Below are 26,794 nucleotides of genomic sequence, written 5' to 3' on the forward strand. Positions count from 1 at the left end.
GACTATTGTGTCTGGAGTATTTTGGAAAACAAGGTTGGCACTAAAAAATACCAAAGTGTTGATCACCTCAAGCAAGCGCTTCGACGGGAATGGGCCAAAATAACACAGAGCAACATTCTGGTAGCGTGTGACGGTTTCATTGGCCGTTTGAAGGTAATAATTCGTGCCAAAGGTGGCCAACTCGAACAAATCTAAAATTATTCCAAAATTTGATGCTATTTCCGACATTTTTAAATAAAATTTAAAAAAAATAAATTATGGAGTTTGGCTTTGTTGCACGTATTTTATCTTACCCTGTATAGGTCTACGTTTCCCTATGACTTCCATATCCGATTTAGGGCACATTTCCATTGAATTTGTTTCAAAATCGGTATTAAGAGTTCGTAACGGATTTTAACTCTGGTAGCAGAATAATTTCTGTATAGATTCTTTTCATATTATATATATTATATTCTTACCCAATTTTCAATGTAATTGTTTCAAAATTAGTATTGAGAGTTTGTAACGGGTTCACCCTCTGGTGTCTGAACATAGTCCGTGTAGGTGCACGTTTCACTATAGCACCCATATAACGGAACATTTCCCAACGGATGTGTCTACAAATTGGTGTTTGTAATTCGTAATGGGTTCTAGATCCGATGGCTATAGCGCCCAAAAAACAATAACTCCCGATATTCGTTCCTGTATAACGATACCTTCGGATATTCGCTATTTAAACCATTTTTTATACAATTTTCAACGGAATTGTTTCAAAATTTGTAGGTGCATTTTTTATAAACTCACAAAAACTAGGCTCTAACTAACAAAGGAAGTTTTAATTACATTTAAAACAAGTAAGTAACATTTAAAACTGTGAATACCCTCCACCATTTGGAACGAATTTTCAAAATTTTTAAAAAATATAATCTGTCAAAAATTCTTTTAAACTCTTAAAAATACCGCATATAGCCGTTATATTGGAGTCTACATAGGCATTGTTTATCATAAGCCATTACCATATTCAAATTCGAAACTTGAAAAAAAAAAACGGTGAATAATGTAGCTAAAATCATCAAAATACCGTATATAGGGAGGTATTGTTATATCGGAGCTATACGAAGACCTGGACCAGCATAGACAATTTTCTGTCACATGCTGTAGCATCCATTACAAAGTTCAAATACGACATCTCAAACAATTTCGGTGGGTATTGTACATAAACACGTCACCTAATTTAGGGAGGTACTGATATATGGGACCTAAACGAAGACCTGGACCTGCATGGCCCATTTACGAACTTAACCTGCCTACTGGAAAAATAAACATGTGTGCAAAATTTTAGACTTCTATCTCTATTCGTTCGAAAGATAGCGTGATTGCAACAGACAGACGGACATCGCATAGAATTTTACGCTGATCAAGAATATATACACTTTGTTGGGTCTGTCATGAGTATTTCGAGGAGTTACAAATGGAATGACAAAGTTAATATACCCTCCGGAGGGTATAAAAAAACATTAAATTCGGGCGGGCCGAACTTTCAATACCCTCCACCTTAGGCTAAAGGAAACATTTTTCCATAAAAGTATCTGAATTGAAGCGTATTTCACTTTAAATTTCATATATTAGTAAGACCGTTCGCATAATGCAGTTAAACTTATCAAAAGAAAAACATAAAGTGAGTGAAGCCGTTATATGGGGCCATACCAAAACGGGAACCTCTATAGGCAATTTTATACTTCAAGGATTGTCATCTATCAAATCTTCTAAAACACCAATTTTGAAACAATTATGTTGGTAAATGTGAGTAGGATTATCAAAATACCGAATATCGGTGGGTATAGTTAATGAGCGCTTTAGGAAAATGTGGAGCTAAATATTCAATGTTTTGCCACCGGGCTAGAACCCATTATGAACTGTAAACACCAATTTTTATCAAAATATGGGGCTATACCAACACGTGGACCTATACATGCAATGTTTCGCCATACGAGCTAGAACACATTTTTACCAACAAATACCAATTTTTAGACAAATTCGTGGGAAAATATGGCAAAAATCATCAAAATATCGAATATCGGGAGGTACCGTTATATGGGGCTATATAACAACGAGGATACATAAAATGTTTCACCACCGGAGCTAGAACCCATTATGACACACAAATACCAATTTTTAGACAAATCCGTGAAAAATGTGTCAAAAATCATCAAAATACCGAATATCGAATATATCTATACCAAAACGTGGACCGATATATCTCATTTTCAATGCCAACCATCCTAGACACAATACAAATTGTTCTGCCAAATTTTGAAGGTATACGTCAAATAATGGGGGATGTATCGTGATTTCAACAGACAGACAGAGAGACAAACAGACGGACATCGTTAAATCGACTTAGAATTTTCTGCTGATTATGAATATATGTACTTTATGGGGTGTATGGTGAATATTTAGAGATGTTACAAACGGAATGACAAAGTTAATATACCCTCCTTTCCAAGGTGGAAGGTATAAAAAGACCCCTTTGGTGACTCACTTGAGGGCTAAAATTTTTCATCATAATCTGTAATAATGCCGAAGCCACTATATTCCAAGGAATATGATTGAAGATGGACTATCTTCTGCGCCACGCCTCTAAATGCTATAACGCGAATTCATAAATTTCATTGTCTCTCTCCCTCTCCCACACAGTGAATTTTAACAAAGCTGATCCACCTCACTTCATATTTGAGAGATGAAATACATGGAAACACCCTATTTGTCTAGATAAACTCATGTATGAACCAAGGGATTCCTTCTCGTTTTCTTCACACCACAACAACTTGACCAAAGACGCAACCTATTGATTTCAAAATGAATTTTTTATTCACACTAATACATAAAAACCAAAAAAAAAAAAAAAAAACTTAAATTCCATACAAACCGCCATTGATCTATTTTTAAAGAAGCTGTTAAACAACATTTTTTAATTAAACTGATAAAGAAAAAAAAAACAAAAATAATAAAACAGGCGAATTGAAAGAAAAGCGAATTGCAAACGTTTAAATCTACAGCTTACTGACTACCATGCCACTTACGTACACACACACATATGTATGGAAGAATGTGTGCAAAGTTAATGGCTTAAGCATTTTAAGTTGGTTTTAACTTTTAACCAGCACTCTCTGTCAATTTGTTAACTATGTATGAATGAATGTGTGACAGCAGCAAATACCGGCTGGCTGGCTGGTTGCCTGGCTATCTGACAACTTAACTGCACATTTAAATGCAACTGTGCACCACTGCTTAACAGCATCTAATAAAATAAATGATTAATTACCATTTTTAAAGTGCATGCTGGCTGTCTGAATTTCAGACTGTCGACTTTTTTTTGCATATTTTTTTCTGTTGCAAAGGAATGTAATGCAATTCGGTTGTTGCACCAGTATTTAGTGGCTCAATGGTCATGCCAGTAACATTTAAAACGTCAACAGTTTAAAGCACCTAAGTCAAAGAACTTTCGTAAAATCCGGCAAGACAAGTTGTGGTCTTATGAAAATCAGTTTGCCATTAAAATGATGAAACTGAATTGTTGAATAACAGTTGGTCAAATGGTACATATTTTACTTCTGTAATGAAATGAAAAATGTTTTTAATAAAACATCATTTGTTTGGACCGAGGACGAACCTTATTGAAATTGGTGAAAATCGGTCAAAATTTTAGACATAGCCACCATACATATCTTTATCCGATTTCAGGTTTATTGTGCACCAAATGGCTAATATCAGCCCAAATAGAGTGAATTTTGACAATTCCGACTTCAAATTTCGATATAGATATAGCTATAGCTCCCATATACGTTTCATCCGATTTGGTGTTAAAATGCCTCACTTTCGTAATATGCAACCTACAAGAATAATATTTGGTAACAGATTTCTCATAGAGCTATTTGTTTTATTTTTCCGCATTACACCGATTTTTTCCATTTGTTTGAATCTCGACTCTGAAAAATATTTTTTTATATATTCCTTGTTGAAGTGAAAACATGCACTCTATAACAATCTTATTTGGTATGAGAGGTTCAATGCCTCCGTCAAATTTAGTGTAAATCGGGTCAGAGTTTGATATCCGTCGCATATATTAGTTCCTTCTGATTCCATATTATAACTGATTTAAAACCATGATACGTATTCAAATAAGGTTCATAGTTGGTATGATCTACTGTTTATAAACTTCCCATACAGGGTAAGATGAAAAAACTACAACCAACTTCAGACTTCTGTCATTTCTAAGCCACACGTCCGACGGCTGTTAAAATTATCCCAGTGACAGCTCATTATATTGTTTACAAGGGTACAAAAGCATTTTGGTGAGAATTTTCAAAAAAAAAAAAAAAAAAAAAATTATACGTGATGGAATTCAAGCGTGATAGTGTGATTTCTTTATATTTGGCTGGAAAACCACACGTGGCTATCGTTAAAGCACTCCAGCATCTAAATGTGAATAAGTCGATGGTGTCTCGTACCATCGCTTGTTACAGTGGTACTGGTAGCGTAGCCCGACGTCAACGAAGTGGACGGAAGAAAACAGCAACATCAGCAGAAATGGTTTGAAAAGTAAAAAGCGACTTGATCGAAACCCGCGTCGCAGTGGCCGAAAAATGGCTCGTGAGCTGAACATATCGCAATATTCCATTCGTCAAGTTTTGAAAAATGAGCTCGGGGTAAATCCTTGAAATTTCAAAAAGTACGAGAGCTTATACAGCAACAGAAAGAAGACTCAAAAGAGCTAAAGAGTTGCTTAGCTTGGCCGATTGTGGTGAACTGCCCAATCAGGTTTTCTCCGATGAGAAAATATTCGTTGTTGAGCAGTTTGTAAACAAACAAAATGATCATGTTTACTTGCCAAAGAGGTCAGCTGAAAAATGTGTACCTTAGGTTGGCCACCAGAACTCAAGCGCCGGCCATGGTGATGGTGTGGGCCGATGGTTGCTCTCGGCTCGTATTAATCGACCCTCTCATCTGAATAAATTCCGAATATTATCTCGAAAATATTCTGGAGGGTGTATTAACGCCTTGGGCACGCGAACATTTTGGCCGCAAACCTTGGGCATTCCAACAGGACTCAGCACCATCCAACTCAGCACGCGTCACCTAAGAATGGTAACAAAATGAGGTTCTTCGTTTCATTTCCAGCGCATAATGGCAACCAAAATCTCCGGATACCAATGTGTTGCATTATTGCGTCTGGAGTATTATGAAAACAAAGATTGGCACTTATAAATACCAAAGTGCCGATCACCTCAAGCAAGCGCTTGGCCGAGAATTGGCCAAAATACCGCAGAACAACATTCGGGCAGCGTGTGACGGTTTCATTGGCCGTTTGAAGGCCATAATTCATGTCAAAGGTGACCAATTCGAACAAATCTAATTCGAAATTTGATGCTATTTTCGAAATTTTTTGCTTTCATTCAATAAAATTTAAAAAAAGGAAAAATTATGGAGTTTGACTTTGTTGCATTTTTTTATCTCACCCTGTATTAACGTAAAATAGTTTTTATGCAAATTATATTAAATATTACTGTGCTAAAAGTGAAAATTATATCTTGGCTTTTTTGTACTATTCATTTTACACGTATCCAATCCTGGTCAAAATCTTCCTCTATACTTCATTATTCTGGTTCAAATTTCATTGTGGGTCTCAGAACAAGAGAAATTTCTATATTTAATATGTACCATACTCCAATTTTTGGTTTTAGAAAACTCAGCATATTTTCTTATAATTTCTCTGTACAATAGACAGCTCAAAAATAATAAATAAATGTCAAAGTCTATGAATTTGCAGGTAGTTTACATACTATAAAACGGAACAATTTAGCTCGGTTAGCTTAATAAAAACCAAATTTTTATAAAACAGTGGCAAAACACCTCATTTAAAATATTATAACTGATGCAAAACTCATCCTCTTGAACGAAATTGCCAACAATAAAAAAATTACCAACAAAAATATATTTAAAAATCATATCTTCTGCTTATTCGCTTTGCTCTTCTTGCGCTTTACGCTTCTGTCGCCTTTATGTGTTTCATTGGTTTCACACCTCTCTCTCTCATTCGGAACACCAACAACAGTCGACTAACGAACACAGGGGGCGGAGTCTTGTCAATGATTATAATTTAAATGCTTTGCATCGCGCTACTGGTCTTTTCAGTGTTAGGCGTCGAGTGCCGGCGCATATGGCGAGAATTGATTTAACGGCATCGGCGGCGGCGAAGTGGTCGACGCAGTCATAGTTGCCAGCAGCAACACAGCAGTTGGCGGCGAGCTTCCAACGCCAACATCAATTTAAAAATTTGTGAGCTGGTGGCAGCAATTGTGTTTGGCTCGGCAATTGCATCGATCATAGGCGTCTAATAAAAATACTGCCAAACAAATGATATTGGCTGACGACAGTTAGCGCGCAATAATGCTGGCGAACTATTGCGGATTGAAACGGTGGACCCGCTGTTTTAAAGCGGGCAACTTGAACACGCGCTCGTTTTGTTTTTCTTTTATTGTTGTTGTTTTAATCATGATGTTGATTTATATCAAACAGTGCTGTGTTTACGTTATTTTCTAAATGATGGAATTTTTATTGCCTTGTTGCATTTTTGTTCAATGTGGTTGGGTAAATTATTATATTTTGAGGGGTGGGGTTTTTCCATGTTATTCGATTATTTTTTGTCTGTGGTATAACACATGCAATTTTTGGGGGCATATATAGACCTGCTACGATATGGGTTAATAGGCGAGCTTAAATGTCGTTTGGTAGACTTATTATCAGCTAAGAAAAACATGGGGATTTTTGACCAAATATGGGGAAACCCTTATAGACGAGCAAAGAGGGATTATTTTTTTGACCGCCAGAATCATCTTTGTTGCAAGGGGATATTTCAATATTAAAATATAATAAAAAATCGCTATTAAATTACAGAGCTGTGTAAAAATGTTCACGATTAAATTATAGAAAATGTATAAAAACAACGAATATATGTATCATCAATGGCCAGACGAAACGGCTGATGCTAAAATCTTGTTTTGGGGGTGGGGTTTTTCCATGTTATTACATTTTTTTGTCTGTGGTATAACACTTGTATTTTTGGGGGCATATATAGATCTGCTAAGATAGGGGTTTATAGGAGAGCTTAAATAGACTAGCTGATAAGAAAATTATGGGGATTCTTGACCAAATATGGGGAAACCCTTACAGACGAGAAAAGAGGTAGTATTTTTTGATCGCCAGAATCATCATTGTTGCAAGGGGACATTTCAATATTAAAATATAATGAAAAATCGCTATTAAATTACAGAGCTGTGTAAAAATCACGATTCATGATTGAATTATAGAAAATGTATAAAAACAACGAATATATGTATCATCAATGCCCTGATGAAACGGCTGATGCTAAAATCTTGAAATTTATTTAGCGATGTCCGTCCGTCTATCCGTCTGTGGAGATCATTCTAGCTTCCGAACGAAATGAAATAGGTTGATCAAATTTTACTCAAACATGTATTCTGCCTTTGATATTGTTTTGTTTTAGCGACATTATTTACCGATTCTTTTTTTAGTTTCGCATTTGAATATTGTAATGACTTATGACAAATGTTGACTATGCAGGTCCACGCCGTCGTATAGACCCTAATATAACGGCTACATTCGGTATTTTTAAGATTTTAGCAGAATTTTTAACGGATTTTTTTTTGAAAATTGCCAAATTCGTTCCAAATGGTAAAGGGTATTCAATGTTCGGCCCGGCATAACTTACAGCTTTTTTACTTGTTAAATTTGTACTAATGTGCACGAAATATACTAAATGGTACTATATTTTGTACAATTTGAATTTGGGTGAACCGATGGAGCTGAAATGCTGGAATTTGTAAATAAGATTCCTGTTGCACTGTAGGATTAGTTTGTGCAGGAAGTTTTGGAAATCCGTATTTTTGTTTACTAAATGGTACTACATTCGGTACAATTTGTTTTTGGTTGCACGGATTGATCAGGAAATTTAAAATATTTGTTGAAGGGATCTCTGTGGGGGTAGGATGAAGATAAAGATTTGGGTTTGGAAATCTAAAATTTAGCATTAGCATCACTGTTAGTGTGTTGAGATTTGGAGGTGATTTCGGACGGAGTACGTACTAAAAGGCACTATATGGAACTAAATTTTTTATTGGGGCAAGGGATTGAGTTGGAAGTCTAAAATTTGGTATTAGGGGCATGGCGGGTATTGGTCACCTTTAGCACCTTCAAACGGCCAATGAAACCGTCACACGCTTCCCGAATGTATCTCTCCGGTATTTGCCTATTCCTGGCGAAGCATTTGCTTGAGGTGATCGACACTTTGGTAGGGTTGAGTTCTTGTGGCCAACCGAAGGTGCACATTTTCAGCTGACTGACCTTGGCAAGTAAACACGATCATTTTGTTTGGTTACAAACTGCTGGACAACGAATGTTTTCTCATCGGAGAAATCCAAATTCGGCAGTTCACCACTTTCGGCCAAGCGAAGTAGCTCTTTAGAGTCTATTTTCTTTCTCTTGCGGTGTAAGTTCTTGCGCTTTTTGGAATTTCAATGGCTTTACCCCGAGCTCAATTTTCAACATTTGCCGAATGAAATATTGCGATATGTTCAGCTCTCGAGCCATTTTTCGGCCACTGCTGATGTTGCTGGTTTCTTCCGTCCACTTCCTTGACGTCGGGCTGCGCTATCAGTATCAAGGTAACGGGCGATGGTACGAGAAACAAAAGATTTATTCACATTTAAATGTTGGAGTACTCTAACGATAGCCACTTGCGGTTTTCCATCCAAATATAAAGAAATCACACTATCACGTTTGAATTCCATCACGAATAACTTTTTTTCTGGAAAATTCTCACGAAAATGGTTCTGTACGCTTGTAAACAATACAATGAGCTGTCACTGGAATTAACGGCTGTCGGAAGAGTGGCTTAGAAATGACAGCAGTCTGGATTTGGTTGCAGTTTTTTTCATTTCACCATGTATGTACTATGACTGTTCTAAAAGTAGTAACTGGTACTAAATTTGGTATTGGGTGGAGGTATAGATATTAAAGAGAAATTTAATATTTAGATTACTCGTTTGGAAATGCGTATGCGTATATTCATACTAAATGGTACAAATTTTGCTATTGGGTGAAGGGATGGGGCTGGAATTCTGAAATTTGATATTTAGGTCTCTGAAATTCTGATATGGAGGAAATATTGGATTACTATACTATAATTGTACAAAAGGTACTAAATCAGGTATTGGGCAAAGGGATATAGCTGAAAACGTGAAATTTTAGTATACAGTTGAGAGATGGGACTGGTTTTGGTTATCGTACTATGAACGTACGATAAAATTACGAAATTTGCTAACAAGGGCACAGTTGGTGTATAGGGTGGAGAGGGGGACGTGCGTGGTATAAATGTACGAAAAGTAAGGTAATGAATTCGAGATTGTGTCTTACGTTGAATAGTTTTGGGTAGAAAAATACGACGAACTTCAAAATGAAAAATTTTAAAGGCTTTTTGGTGTAAAATGTAAACATTTTCCTGTTATTCTTTCTGAAAAAGAAAAGGCTTGAATAATTAAAAAAAAAAAACTTGATATAAGAACTTTTTATTGTATAAAAAGTTTAAGACTGAACAAATTGTGGATTTTGAGAACTTTTCTCTGAACAAGTAGCGTGCACTTGCTAATTTTTAAAAATATATAAAAAATCTACGATTAAATTTTGGATATATATCAAATCACGAGTAAATTATAGAAGGTATATGTCAACAATTTACGATTTAATTGCTGAAAGTATATTAAATTTCAGAAAATATATTTAAGAAATTCTGGATTAGTTATCAGACCTGAGGAAAATATATTTTAAAAATCCACGACTGTAGCCCTAAGAAAATATACTTAAAGATTAAAAAAAATATATATAAACAAATCACGATCACCGCACTGATAGTCTTAGAGTTTCCTTTGAATTTCACTTAGATGGTCCATTAGAAAGAATTTCCGATCAATATCTCATTTCAACAATGTATTAATGCATCTCACTTGCATATAAAAATTAATTTGAAAATTTATCTCACATCTATCACCTATTAAATATTCATTACGAAAAATACATCATAATTACAGCTAATTTTTATCCGAACACGATTTGTTAATGGAAAATTTTTCCTTTGGTTCCCTTCGAAAATATGCATATCAGTACATACAGACCGTGTATATGTCAATCATTTAAATTCCATAACTTGATTCGAACTGACTGGCAAGTGAATTCAGTGGGAATTACACTTAAAAAGCCAGCTCAATGATAGTCGCCATAAATCAAACAATCTCGCAACCAATAAATATTTATAGAACAGAAAAAAATAATAATAATAAACAACCACAACAACAAAAGAAAAAAAAACTGAACGGTTTACAATGAGATAGTCAGTTATTAATATAACAGCAACAATGAATAAATCGAATGAATGAATGAATAAATGAATGAATTTATAAATGGGTAGGCAAAAGAGTGGTGAAGGCGCTGAGAAAATACCAACAGCTATAATTGTCTATCTAACTAGGCATGGGAGAAGTGATCTGTTTATAAATGTACATCTACTAAGTATACAGGGTGAGATGAAAAAACTGCATCCAACTTCAGACTGCTTTCATTTCTAAGCCACTCGTCCGACAGCAGGTAAAATTATTCCACTGAAAGCTCATTATATTGTTTACAAGGGTTAAAAAGCATTTTGGTGAGAATTTTTCAGAAAAAAAGTTATTCGTGATGGAATTTAAGTGTGATAGTGTGATTTGTTTATATTTGGCTGGAAAACCACAAGTGGCTATCGTTAGAGCACTTCAGCATTTAAATGTAAATAAATCTTTTGTGTCTCGTACCATCGATCGTTACGGTGATGCTGGTAGCGTAGCCCGACGTCAAGGAAGTGGACGGAAGAAAACAGCAACATCAGCAGAAATGGTTCGAAAATTAAAGAAGCGACTTGATCGAAACCCCCGTGCAGTGGCCGAAAAATGGCTCGTGAGGTAAACATATCGCAATATTGCATTCTGCAAATATTGAAAAATGGGCTCGGGGTAAAGCCATTGAAATTCCAAAAATGGGCAAGAATTTACACCGCAACGGAAAGAAAATAGACTCAAAAGAGCTAAAGAGTTGCTTTGCTTGGCCGAAAGTGGTAAACTGCCGAATTTGGTTTTCCTCCGATGAGAAAACATTCGTTGTCCAGCAGTTTGTAAACAAACAAAACGATCGAGTTTACTTGCCAAAGAGGTCAGCTGAAAATGTGCACCTTCGGTTGGCCACCAGAACACAAGCGCCGGCCATGGTGATGGTGTGGGTCGCCATAAAAGCCAATGGTCGCTCTCCACTGGTATTAATCGACCGTGCCATTAGAATAAATGCCGAATATTATCGCGAAAATATTCTGGAGGGTACGCAAACATTTTGGCCGCAGACCTTGGACATTCCAACAGGACTCAGCACCATCGCACTCAACACGCGCCACCCAAGAATGGTTATAAAATGAGGTTCCTCGCATCATTTCCAGCGCACAATGGCCACCAAAATTTCCGAATACCAATCCGTTGGACTATTGTGTCTGGAGTATTTTGGAACCCAAGATTGACACTAAAAACACCAAAGTATCGATCACTTCAAGCAAGCGCTTTGCCGGGAATGGGCTAAAATACCACAGAGCAACATTCGGACAGCGTTTGACGGTTTCATTGGCCGTTTGAAGGCCATAATTTGGTGACAAAGGTGAACAATTCGAACAAATCTAAACAAAAGTCAAACGCCATAATTTTTTTAAAAAAAGTAAAAATTATGGCGTTTGACTTTGGTACAGTTTTTTATCTCACCCTGTAGATGTTACTGTTACCATTGGTGGCTGTTGTTGAGATATAGAGTTGATTTTGAAAAAGTGTACTATGTACGAGAAGTACTAAGTTTAGTATTAATTGAAGAGATAGAACTGAAATCTCGAAATTTGATACTGTGGTCTCTATTGGTTTCTGGGATTGAGATCTGGAGGTGATTTTGGAAGTGTGTACTATATTTAAACGAAAAGTACTAAAATTGTATTCTGTGAAGGAACAGAGCCAAAATCCTGAAAATCGTTATAGATGTTACTCTTGGTGTTTGTAGTTGAGAGAAGAAGCTCCTTTTTTAAATACGGACCATAATTGTACTAATACAGTACATGTCTTGTTAATGGGGGAAATTACAAAACTGAAATCCTAACATTTGATATAGAGGTCACTGTTGGTATCTGAGATTGTGATATGGATTGGGTGAAGGGAAGGAGCAGGAATCCTTGAATTTGATATTAAGGTCTCTGTTGGTATCTGGAATTGAGATATGGAAAGGGATTTGGAAATGCGTACTATAATCGCACTAAATGGTACTTAGTTTGATAGTAGGGGAAATTAAAAAGCTGAAATCTTCAAATTTGATATTGAGGTCGTTGTTGGGGTGAGAGAGTACTTAATATTACTAAATTTGGTGAAGGCATAGAGCTAAAATCCTGACATATTACACGGATGTCACTGTTGGTGGCTGTCGTTGAGATATGGTGGTGGATTTGAAAATGAGTTTTATAACTGTACGGAAAGTATTGTAATACATCTGGGATTGGATCTTAGGATAAAGCTTGAATTCTGAAATTTGATATAGAGGCCACTGTTGGTATATACATAGTTTTGAGAAAATGAGGTGGATTTGGAAATGCGTACTATGATTGTTCGAAAAGTGCTAAATGGTACTAATTTTGCCGTTGAGTGAACGCATAGATCTGGAATTCGAAAATTTGATATTGGTTGGTTGATACTGTTGGTTTCTAGGAGTTAGCTATGGTATTTGCCTATTTCTATTATGAAAAGACGTTGAAATAGTTTTGGCCAGACAAATTTAATTCCATTGTAAATGGTTTTCAATTTCCAGAATCCTGGATGTGAAATAGGTTTTTGTGCAAAATGTAAAATCACTAAAAATAATCTAGATTCTATCATGATTTCAACACTGACTCACAGACTTAATGCAAACCCTTCGTAATAAATTCCGTGTTTATGATATTAAACCTCGAAAACACTTCAAGGAATGCTTTGTGTAATAGCTCTAAAATAGCAAAACAAATTATAACAAAAACAACAAAAACTAAAACTACTTGCACTAATCAAGTCAATTAACATAAAACACTTATTACCCAGAACAGCCCAACACGACAACGCTAACAATAACAACAACAATAACAGCTATAACAATCTGTAGCGCCAAGTGTTGGTTTTCGAGTAAAAATAAACTATCACGTTCGAATTGAGAACCAGCAGCAACAACATTGACACCATCATCTACGACAACAAAAACAACAGCAACAATATCATTATCATGCTGATTTTTTCACAGCCAGAAAACGAGTCATGCTACAGAGATATCCCCCCGCCCCCATCCACCACTCCTAACAATGTTATGGATGGTGCGGCAATGATGATGACGCCTGGTTCTGATGATGTAGCAGTAGTAGGCATGAGTCAGTGTCAATTAAGTTGGAAAAATAACAGAAATGGGAGAGAGAGCATACGACCATATCACCCAATCATCTAGATATTTAGATATGAACATGAAAGCATACATACATACATACATACATACGAATGAGTGTGTGGATGTTGGCATTTTTCCTTTTAATGCACACAAACACAAAAAAAAACATACACACATGCGCCAACTTATTCAAACGTGAACATACAAATATTTAGAATAGAAATATGAAGAATAAATAGTCCGACACTCAGTCAGTCATTCCGGCAAGCATTTAGACAGTCGTTTGAAAAATTGCAAACAAATTGTTTCATTTTAACTGGCTAAGGGGCGAGAACGTTGTGTTTCTTTAGTGTAGCAGTGCTTAGAACATAACGCTCATTTATACAGAGGGGGGAGCATAACTCAAAAAAAAAAAAACAAGTAAAAAAAAATTAAGTTCGGCCGGGCCAAACTTTTAATACTCTCCACCTTAGGATAAAAGAAACATTAGAAGAAATGTGGCAAAAACCATCAAAATACCGAATATCGGGAGGTACTGTTATATGGGGGCTATACCAAATCATGGACCCATACATGCAATGTTTCGCCACCGGAGCTGGAACCCATTATGACCCACAAATACCAATTTTCAGACAAATCCGTGAAAAAAGGTTGCAAAAATCATCAAATTACCGAATATCGGGAGGTACTGTTATATGGGGGCTATACCAAATCATGGACTCATACATGCAATGTTTCGCCACCGGAGCTGGAAACCATTATGACCCACAAATACCAATTTTTAGACAAATCCGTGAAAAAATGTGGCAAAAAAAAAACTATAATACCGAATATCGGGAAGTACCTTTATATGGGGGCTATACCACAACGTGGACCTATACATGCAATGTTTTGCCACACGCTCAGGAACCCGTTATGACCTACAAATACCAATTTCCAGACAAATCCGTGAAAAAATGTGGCATAAATCATCAAAATACCGAATATCGGGAGGTACCGTTTTATGGGGACTATACCAGAACGTGGACCGATATATCTCATTTTCAATACCAACCATCCTAGACACAATGCAAATAGCTCTGCCAAATTTTGGCGCTCTACGTCAAATATTGTGGGCTGTATCGTGATTTCAACAGACAGACAGACAGACAGACAGACGGACATCGTTAAATCGACTTAGAATTTTATGCTGATTATGAATATATACTTTATGGGGTCTAAGACGAATATTTAAGGATGTTACAAACGGAATGACAAAGTTAATATACCCTCCTTTCTAAGGTGGAGGGTATAAAAAAAACTCAGTTTTGACAAAAACGCATTTTAAGTCATTGATAGAAACTTGACTTTCCGATCTACTCTCTCTGGTACTCGTACTGCCCCCCATAAAAGTGCAACATTTTCCAGAAAAAAAATTGTGCATATCTCTCATATGAAGTGCAGGAAGTAGGGTATATAGACCAAACCTTGTACGTTTTATATTTTTACTGGACTTATTTCCAGGCGCGAAATGAGCCATATTGGCCCTCTCCTTCGGTACCTCAAAAGGTAAAAAAATAGGTTAACATATTGCACAATCATAGCTCAAGTCAGAATATATCTATTATTAATAAAAGGGAAATGAAACGACTAAAGCTAGAATCTTGAAATTTTGGCTGAAGGTCACTCTTAGTTCGAAGGTGTCAGATAAGGCTGCATTTTTGGAAATTCGCATCGGAACGGTATGAAAAATACTAAAAGTACTATTTGATCAACCAATCGAGATAAAACCGTTAAATTTGGAGTGAGGGTCACTGATGAATGTAACAACAGCTTTTTTTGAAATTCGGACTATAAGTGTACGAAAACTACGAAAATGTACTAAATTTGATACCATTTCGTACAATGTGAACGATAAGAGCTAAAAAATTGAAATTTGGAATGGTAATCAAAATTGAGTAGTAGGGTCGGTCTGAGAAATAAGTTTTGGAAATGTGTACTCATATATATGAAAAGTACTAAACGGTACAAAATTTAGTACAATTTGGAACGGATCGAGCCGCAATCCTTAAACTGGCGGAGTGAATGAGTGTAAATTTTGGTAGAAACGATAAAGTTGGAACTCTGAAATTTGGAAATACGATTTCTATTGGATTGCATGATGTAGGTAGCTATGGAAATTTGTACTTATGTGTACTAAATGGTACTTTTGTTTGGATTTGGAAAAACCGATTGGTCAGTAATCCTGAGATTGGGAAATAATATTTGTATTGATTTCTATGATACAGGAAATTTGAACTGAATGGTTCTAAATTTAGTACAAATTGGAATTGTGGTGAACCGATAGAGCTGTAATCCTGAAATTTGATATATATGTCACTATTGGTGTCTGTGGTTAAGATATCGAGGGGGCTTTGGAAATGCGTCCAACATGTGTATGAAATGTACTAAATGGTACTAAATTCGGTATTGGGTGAAGGGATAAAGATACAATTTTGAAATTTGATATTGAGACAACTTATGATATGTGTTGAGGTTTGGGGGTCGTTTGGAAATGCGTCCTATATTTGTACTATATGACATTAAATTTTTATTTGAATACCCTGCACCATTTGGAACGAAATTTTCAAAAAAAAAAAAAAATAAAATACGTTAAAAATTCTGTTAAAATTCTAAAAATACCGAATATACGACGTGGACGTACATAGGCATTGTTTGTCATAAGCCATTACCATATTCAAATTCGAAACGTGAAATAAACGATGAATAACGTGCTAAAATCATCAAAATACCGTATATAGGGAGGTACCGTTATATCATAGCCATACGAAGACCTGGACCTGCATAGACAATTTTCTGTCACAGGATGTAGCATCCATTACGAATTTCAAATACGACATCTTAAACAATTTCGGTGAGTATTGTATATAAAATCCTCAAATTACCGAATATCGGGAGGTACCGTTATATGGGGGCTATACGAAGGCGTGGACCTGCACAGACAATTTTCTGTCATAGGCTGTAGTATCCATTACGAACTTCAAATACCAAATTTAAAACAATTCCGCTGAATAATGTCGCTAAAATCATAAAAATACCGAATATCGGAAGGTACCGTTATATGGGGACTATACGATGACGTGATCCTGCGCTGAGAAAATATTCGTTGTCCAGCAGTTTGTAAACAAACAAAATTATCGTGTTTACTTTCCAAAGAGGTCAGCTGAAAATGTGCACCTTCGGTTGGCCACCAGAACTCAAGCGCCGGCCATGGTGATGGTGGGGGCCGCCATAACAGCCGATGGTCGCTCTCCACTCGTATTCATCGATCGTAGCATCAGAATAAATGCCGAATATCAGTGCGAAAATATTCTGAAAGGTGTATTAAAGCCTTGGGCACGCAGACATTTTGGCCGCAGACCTGGGACATTCCAACAGGTTTCAGCACGCGCCACCCAAGAATTGCCAAATGAGGTTCCTCGCTTCATTTCCAGCGCACAATGGTCACCAAAATCTCCGGATACTAATCCGTTGGACTATTGTGTCTGGAGTATTTTGGAAAATAAGTTTGGCACCAAAAAAATACCAAAGTGTCGATCACCTCAAGCAAATGCTTCGCCGGGAATAGGCAACTGCCGGAGAGATACATTCGGGAAGAGTGTGACGGTTTCATAGACCGTTTGAAGGCCATAATTCGTGCCAAAGGTGACCAATTCGAATAAATCTAAACTTATTCTAAAATTTGATTCTATTTCCGACATTTTTTGCTTTCATTCAATAAAATGTAAAAAAAGGTATACATTGGTCATAGATTTCCTAAATCTGCCATCGTAAATGGGTGACCTTTCATCCTGAGGAACCATATATAATGTTCGAATACCAAGTCTCCGCAATATGGGTTTCATTTTCTAATGGAGTGGAGTGTATTCAGTGCATTCAAAATGATATTCCCTTCGGCAGTTATTATGGCCACCAATCCTTCGATCAGTCAGACAGAAGGACATTTTTAGATCGACGGATTTCGCCCAAAGACAGCTTACATTTTGGTCATATCAAATGACTCATACCCTCTTTAGTAATGAATTTAATGAATTCACATTTTGCTATTTATTTCCACACAACTGCCACAAAGGAACACACCATATCAAAATTGTTGATCAAATTAAACAAATATAACAAGAACAACAACAGCAGCAACAATAACATAAATTGAGTAAACATTTTGTTGAATTATCGTTCTGCTTTGTAGTCATTTCTTGTTATAAATATTTCTTGCAAAAAAAAATTATTCTTTAATCAATTTAGAAATTCCACGGAATTACTCTGTCATTCATTTCGCACAACACAAATGGGGGAAAAAAGATGAGGCGAAATAAATTTTAAATGGAAACTCTTGCGGGTTCCATAAGTGTGTGTGTATGGGCCCATGGGATGTGAGGTCTTTTTTGGTTAACTGCAATGAGGAGCATACAAAAAAAAAAACCATTGAAAAAATATATGAAGTGAATGGATAGTGATATCGAAGAGGTTCCAAATCCTTTCTAAAGCAACACAAACAACAGTTATGGAACAAATTCAGCAAATTATGAAAGTGGAGCTGAAAATAGAAGACACGAGTATTTGCATTTTCAAAGCTTACGTCGGAAATTAAGCAACATTGAAAAGGCAATTTCCCCCTTTTCCACACTATTGCAAAATTACGGATTAAGATTGCTTGGAATACGGACATTTTAGGTAAATAGTGTCTTCGGCAATATTGTAGATAAAAATATGAGGAATATTTTGGTCAAAGGGGTCTTTTTGATCCTCTTATAAATTCGGTTAAAAACTTTCTTTAATCAGGATCGTAGCAAGTCAAACAACTCTACAAAATTATTTGTCATGAAAGTCTAGTATAGGCCCCCAAAGACCTCAACAGTCTAAATCTTATCTAAAAACACGTTTTAGGGTTAAAGAAGTACTTTTTGTGATTTTGTACAAAAATCGGCATAAATTATTCTTTTTTGAAGGATGACATCAAAGACAAAAATATTCTTCATTAAATGTTCGGCCAAGCCGAACTTTGAATACCCTTCACCATTTGGAAAGAATTTGGCAACTTTCAAAAAATAAAATGCGTTAAAAATTCTATTAAAATCTAAAAAATACCGAATGCAGCGGTTATATTAAGGTCTGTACCACGTCGTGGACTGTATAGGCAACTTTTGTCATAAGACTTTACAATATTCAAATGCCAAACCTGAAAAAAATCGGTGAATAATGTAGGTACCGTTATATGGGGGCTATACGAAGACGTGGTCCTGCACAGACAATTTTCTGTTTTAGGCTGTAGCATCCATTACGAACATCAAATACCAAATTTGAAACAATTCCGGTGAATAATGTCGCTAAAATCAACAAAATACCGAATATCGGGAAGTACCTTTATATTGGGGCTATACGAAGACGTGAACCTGCACAGAAATTTTTTTGTCTTAGGTTGTATTATCCATTACGAATTTCAAATACCAAATTTGAAACAATTCCGATAAAAAATTTCGCTAAAATCAACAAAATACCGAATATCGGGAGGTACCGTTATGTGATGGGCACTAAATATTCAAATGTTCGAACATTTTTTCGTTGTAAAGTTTAAAAACGCCGATATACGTTTTTTCTCTGGCTGTTTTAAAAAAATTAAAACTTAAAAAAAAAAAAAACATTTAGTTCGGTCGGGCCGATCTTTTACTACCCTCCACCCTAGGGTAGTGGAAACATTAGAATCAATTATGACCCACAAATACCTATTTTAGACATATTCGTGGGAAAATGTGGCAAAATTCATCAAAATACCGAATATCGGGAGGTACCGCTATATGGGGCTATACAAAAACGTAAATATATACATACAACGCTTCGCCAACGGAGCTATAACCTATTATGACCAACTAATTCAAATTTTTAGACAAATCCGTAAAAAAATGTGACAAAAACCATAAAAATACCGAATATAGGGAGATACCGTTATATGGGGCTATACCAAAGCGTGGACCTATACATACAATGTTTCGCCACACTAACTAGGACCCATTATGACCTACAAATACCAATTATCAGACGAATCCGTGAAAAAATTTGGTATCAAAATACCGAATATCGGGAGGTACCATTATATGGGGCTATACCAAAAGGTGGACCTATACATACAATGTTTCGCCACACGAACTATGACCCATTATGACCTACAAATACCAATTATCAGACAAATCCATGAAAAAATGGGGCAAAAAAAAAGTCATGAAAATACCGAATATTGGGAGGTACCGTTATATGGGGCTATACCAAAGCGTGGGCCTATACATACAATGCTTCGTCAAACGAACTAGGACCCATTGTGGCCTACAAATACCAATTTTCAGATAAATCCGTGAAAAAAGTGTGGCAAAAATCATCAAAATACCGAATATCGGGAGGTACCGTTATATGGGGGCTATACCAAAAGGTGAACCGATATATCTCATTTTCAAAACCAACCATCCTAGACACAATACAAATTAATCTGCTAAATTTTGATGCTCTACGTCAAATAATGTGGCCTGTATCGTGATTTTAACAGATAGACTTGACGAACAGACGGACATCGTTAAATTGACTTAGAATTTTATGCTAATTATGAATATATATATACCTTATGGGGTCTACGACGAATATTTAGGGATGTTACATACGGAATGACAAAGTTAATATCCTCCCTTTCCAAGGTGGAGGGTATGCAAATAGTTTTGTCTCACGGTTTCATCAGGAAATAATTGATCAAATTTCCAAAAAATTATACATTTTTCTTCGATTTTATACAAACTTACATCTCCCACTTTTATCGTCCAAAGTTTATTGAATTTCATTTCACATGACATACGTATTGACAATTACAATTTTTCTCTTCATTCTTCATTTTTATATTTACGAAATATACATTCGCATACATGTGGAAGGAAAACCGACGTAAACAAATACATCTAGGCAATTTGAATGGCATAATGGTCACAAGTCGATACATAGATTTGTATATATATATATATATATATACATATGAACATATCATCGAATAAAACCCATTTGACGTCTGGTGGTATTGGCGAGTAAAGCCCATTAAAATTAATCAAAACGGACTACAAATCCCCTCTATTGCCAAGTAATTAACATGCAATTTGAAATAACAAGCAAGTAGCGATACAATATGGGTGTCTCCATGGCAATTTGCATTTTTCAAAAGTAAATTACTTTTTTTTACAAAATCATGGCTTTGAAGAAATGACGTCAACAATCTGTGATCACATTAAAGTTGAAGTCGTGCAGGGCACCAAATGTCCATTAATGTCGCCGATAAACTTCAGTTTCTTCTTTGCCTTTTAACGCGATTTAATGCCTTTGATAATCGCTATTGGCGATTGACTTTTAAATGCAGCAGCTTGAAGTAGGTAAATACCCAACCGTTTTTCAGAAATGTGTGGAAATATTTCCTTGAAAATGTCCGGCTTTATCTTGATGTTGTCTTTAAAAGCCATGGTATTTTCAAATGCAAAAATATATATTTTTATAATAATTAGCTGCTAGAGGTAACAAGTTTTATACATTTTCATACGCAATAAAAGTTCAATAGACCTTTACAACAAATTGGTTTGATGATTACACTGAGCAAAACCAAAAATAAATATAAGAACAAATCCAGAAAGAAAAGCTAAAATAAAACAGCGCTTATCGTAATTTTAAAACTTAACATCGCAGAGTAACCTAAATATACGGTGCAAGATCTACCTCTTCTGCACTTTTTTTAACTTTTCAGATAAATTTCAATTTTTAGACAAATCCTAGGAAAATGTAGCAAAAATCATCAATGTACGGAATATCGGGAAGTACCGCTATATATGTGTGCTATATGAATCCGTGTTCTGCCGCCGGAGCTAGAACCCATTTTGAATTATAAATGCCAATTTTTATACAAATCTGTCGCAAAATGTGACAAAAATCATCAAAATACCTAATTTCGGGAGGTACCGTTATATGGGGGCTGAACCGAAAAGTGGATCTACATATTATTATCTTGGTCAACAATTATTACAATCAAGCGACTCATCAAATGGGTCTTTTTAGTCCTTTTTTCAAAATATTGTTAAGACTCCCTCTGAACCGGATCGTAGCGTATTAAACTATTCTAGAAAATTATTTATCATAAAATTCTATCATGGGTTCCAAAGGTCGCTAAAAATCTAAATCTTAACTAAACGCCATATATTTTGCAAAACACATTTTAGGTTCTAAGCCGTACTTTTTGCAAGAATCTCCAACAAAACATCATTTTAAAAGGATGACGTAAATGATAAAAATTATCTTCATCACTTTTTACTAAAAATCACCAAAGAAAACAAATATCGATTTCCAATTGATATATAAAAAAACTGAAAATTCGAACTTTGAATATGGTGGATGGTATTCAAAGTTCGAATTTTGATTTTTTATATTTGGCCGGAAGTGGCTATCGTTAAAGCACTCCAGCATTTGAATGCGAATAAATCTTTTTTGTCTCGTACCATCGCTCGTTACCGTGATACTGGTAGCGTAGCCCGACATCATGAAAGTGGACGGAAGAAAACAGCAACATCATCAGAAATAGTTGGAAGAGTAAAGAAGCGACTTTATTGAAACCCGCGTCGCAGTGGCCGAAAAATAGTTCGTGAGCTGAACATATCGCAATATTCCATTCGGCAAATATTGAAAAATGAGCTCGGGGTAAAGTCATTGAAATTCCAAAAAGTGTAAGAACTTACACCGCAACAGAAAGAAAATAGACTCAAAAGAACTAAAGAGTTGCTTCACTCGGCCGAAAGTGGTGAACTGCCGAATTTGGGTTTCTCCAATGACAAAACATTCGTTGCCTAGCAGTTTGTAAGCAAACAAAATGACACGATCATACTTGCCAAAGAGATCAGCTGAAAATGTACACCTTCGGTTGGCCACCAGAACTGAAGCGCCGGCCATGATGATGGTGTAGGCCTCTATAACATCCGATGGTCGCTCTCAGCTCGTATTAATCGACCGTGACATCAGAATAAATGCCGAATATTATCGCGAAAATATTTTGGTGAGTGTATTAAAGCCTTGGGCACGCAAACATTTGGCCGCAGACCTTGGACATTCCAAGAATGGTTACAAAATGAGGTTCCTCGCTTCATTTCCAGCGCACAATGGCCACCAAAATCTCCGGATACCAATCCGTTGGACTAATGTGTCTGGAGTATTTTGGAAAGCAAGGTTGGCACTAAAAAATACCAAAGTGTCGATCACCTCAAGCAAGCGCTTCTCCGGGAATGGACCATAATAACGCAGAGCAACATTCGGGGAGCGTGTGACGGTTTCATTGGCCGTTTGAAGGCCATAGTTCGTGCCAAAGTTGACCAATTCGAACAAATCTAAACTTATTCTAAAATATTGATGCTATTTCCGTCGTATTTTGCTTTCATTCATTCAATAAAATTAAAAAAAATGTAAAAATTATGGCGTTTGACTTAGTTGCAGTTTTTTATTCTCACCCTGTATGCACTACACTTGAATGAAAATACCTTTGTCAAATTTTATCGAGATCGGTTCAGACCAGGATATAGCTTCTATTTACATCTTTATCCAATATCAGGTTTATTGTACATCAAAAGGATAATATCAGCCCAAACAGAATTTTGAATTTTGGCCATTACGACCGAATTCATCCTAGAAACCAGTGCTTCAAATTTAGTGTGATTCGGTTCAGATTTAGCTATAGCTTCCATATATATGTTTCATCCGATTTGGTTTTTAAGTCCCTTACATTCCTAACATGCATTCGACAACAATGAAATTTGGTACTAGATATCTTATAGAGCTCGGAAATACTTCTGCCAAATTTTATCAAGATTGGATCAGATTTGAATATAGCTCTCATATATATCTTCAACCGAATTCGGGTTAATTGTTTCATATTTTTCATCCGATTTGGTTTTTAAGTCCCTCACATTCGTAATATGCATTCGACAACAATGAAATTTGGTACAAGATATTTTATAGAGCTCGGAAATACCTCTGCCAAATTTTATCAAAATTGGATCAGATTTGGATATAGCTCTCATATATATCTTCAACCGAATTTGGGTTAATTGTTTATAGCTCCCATATATATCTTCAACCGAATTCGGGTTAATTGTTTCATATGTTCCATCCGATTTGGTTTTTAAGTCCCTTACATTCGTTATATGCATTCGACAACAATGCAAGTTGGTACAAGATATATTATAGAGCTCGGAAATACCTCTGCCAAATTTTATCAAGATTGGATCAGATTTGGATATAGCTCTCATATATATCTTCAACCGAATTTGGGTTAATTGTTTATAGCTCCCATATATATCTTCAACCGAATTCGGGTTAATTGTTTCATATGTTCCATCCGATTTGGTTTTTAAGTCCCTCACATTCGTTATATGCATTCGACAACAATGAAATTTGGTACCAGATATCTTATGGAGCTCGGAAAGAGCCGAATTTGAGTTAATTGTCAAAAAATGGCCAATATCTGTCAAAACATTTCTAAATTTTGATACATGTGACCAAATTTAGTCTAGAAGCAAGTACATCAAGTCAAATTTAGGGAAACTCGATTCAGAATTGGATGTGCCTCCTATATATATTTGTTTCCTACGGAACCAAACTATAACTGCTCTAAAGCCAAATGTTGATAGTTGGCATGACCTTCTTCAAATAAATTCTTTTCTTAGTAAAGCTCTACTAAATATGCATTTTGGTGTAGGGTATCATATAGTCTGCCCCGTCCGACTTTTGACTTTTCCTTACTGGTTTCTTTTAATATTTATAATTAGTGAAGCTACTCCTCTTTTATGTCTGATGTATATAAATAGTGCTTATGAATGTGTCATGGAATAATGTATGTGGACTCCCAAACAAATTGCTGTCTGTGGGCAATAATTAGGTCAGAAAGGGCTAAATACCAATAATCCAGCGTATACTTGTTGCCGTTAGGCATACGCCACCATATCCCATTGTAATTACCTACTGCCAATTTTACAACATCAGAATTTTTGTAATTTTATATATTCCACATATTTAAATGTAAATTGCAAAATTTTACAATTTATTTAACAATTTGATATTATTTTCTAAAACTTTCTGGAACGTAATTTCATTCCAGCACTTGTCCGATTCCCACATTCCGCTGCTACAATTTATAAAACCATTTTTGGAAAATAGAAAATCCAAAAAATGTTTCCTATCTATGATTTCAATGGTAATGGGAAGTTCACCCCGCCCAGTTCAGTGGAATTAAATTGCAAAATGCACTTTAAATTCACACACACACACATACGTAATGCAAATTGTAAATTTAATAGGAAAAATGAATTATATATCATTGTTGTTGTTTGTTGCAATTGTAAAATGTTTAACAAATAACTAATAGCCAATATTCGCCAATGTGATTATATAAATTGTAGAGGTGCGGGGGGAGGGGCACATATGGGTATTTTACGGAGGCTTATCATGTGAAATAAATTCAATTAAATAAATTGTTATAAAATATTTTAGTTTTATTGTTTTTTTTCTTTTCTTTTAAATCGTTAATGAACACATCGTCATCATTGTGTTTGATAATGTTGACTTTACTGCAATGTGATCGCCTTGCAAAGGATTGCTGTGGTAGGGGTGATGGTACGGTATCGGGGTGGGGGTTTCAGTCTCGTATCACATTGTATTAAGTTGTTGTGTTTGTCATATTCATTGGGGAGTCATTTGACCGGCATAGTTTGATGGCTGATTGGTTGGTTTTCGCCTGGCATTCATTTGAATTGCAATCGTAGCTCAATTAATAATTTAAATTGATTTTTACAACGGCTGCCATAGTTTTGCAATCATTTAATTACTCGTGTTTTGTTGTGGCCGTATTTTGTTTTTTTTTTCTTCTTTGCTGTTCATTTGTTTTGTTTTTTTTTTTTTTTCGTTTATTTTAAATACAAAATTTGTTTTTGCTTACATAGTTAAATGTCAAAGCTGTAGCTGTTTGTTGTTTTGTTGTTGTATGTTATCAACTACATTTATCAATAAATGAATTTGTAATTTTATTAAAACAACAACAACAACTAACCTGAAATATGAACTTAATTACTATTTGTAGTTTAGCTGGCGCATGACTCGCCAAAGACTGTCAAATGCACTGGGAAAAATAGAAAAATAATTTGATAGCTTCGCTGAATAAAAATAGTAAAAAAAAACAAGTAAAAAGGTGCAAGTTCGGCCGGGCCGAACTTTGAATATCCTCCACCATTTGGAATGAATATGAACATTTTCAAAAAAAATAATAATACTAATAAAAAAAAATAAATAAAATCCGGCAAAAATTCTCTTAAAATCTTAAAAATACCGAATGTAGCGGTTATATTAGGCTCTATACGACGACGTGGACCTGCATAGGCAAGCCATAGCAATATTTATACCCTACAACGCTATGTTTTGGGGGTATTATAAGTTTGATTGGACCAAAAATTATGTAACACCTCGAAATATTGGTTTCCCACATAGGAAAGTATATATGGATCTTCCTAGCTCGCCGAGCTGAGTCGATCTAGCTTTGTATGTCCGTCCGTCCATCTGTCCATGTTAATTTGTAATCACTCTACAGGTCGCTGCTTTCGGAGATGATCGATTATATTAAGGGGTTGAAATGGAACAAAAACTGAAAAATTTACTGATTTTGCAGTTGCTCTACTGGTCGCAATTATAGACCAATCGACGCGAAGGTCAGCATGGGACTTGAGCTTAGGGCTGGGCAGAAGTCTTCAAATTTTGATGATCATGGGGTAATTTTTAGTGGGTGAAACAGACCATAACATTTGTGTTAAATAAAAGTCAAATTTTCCAATAAACCGGGAATATTTTTAATCTCGGCGAAATCACAAATAGGCAAACAGGTCAATTCTGACCGTAACGTAGATGCCGCTGGTAAATAATCGGATAAATACAAAGGAAGGGGATGTTAGCTAGAATGCTTATATCTCACGAATGGCTGGACAGATTTTGACAAATGTTGTCAATTCAGAATGCCCTCTTGACATAAAAGAATAAAATCTAAGAAAATCGCAAAAAAATAGCAGTAATGATGTTAAAACAGATTTTGTAGATTTTTGACACATTTTTTATTTTTTCATATTTCTTATCGCATGCGATTTTTTCAATT

The 26,794-nt window shown here is 35.6% G+C and overlaps 1 protein-coding gene across 1 annotated transcript in view; it reads right to left on the reverse strand.

The window, feature by feature from the left end:
* Positions 1–26,794, reverse strand: part of LOC101892058 (transcription factor kayak) — a 297,264-nt gene that overhangs the window by 232,042 nt on the left and 38,428 nt on the right. The gene's annotated exons all lie outside the window — the stretch shown is intronic.

Source organism: Musca domestica, unplaced genomic scaffold (genome assembly GCF_030504385.1).
Source record: "Musca domestica strain aabys unplaced genomic scaffold, Musca_domestica.polishedcontigs.V.1.1 143, whole genome shotgun sequence".
Classification (NCBI taxonomy): Eukaryota; Metazoa; Arthropoda; class Insecta; order Diptera; family Muscidae; genus Musca; species Musca domestica.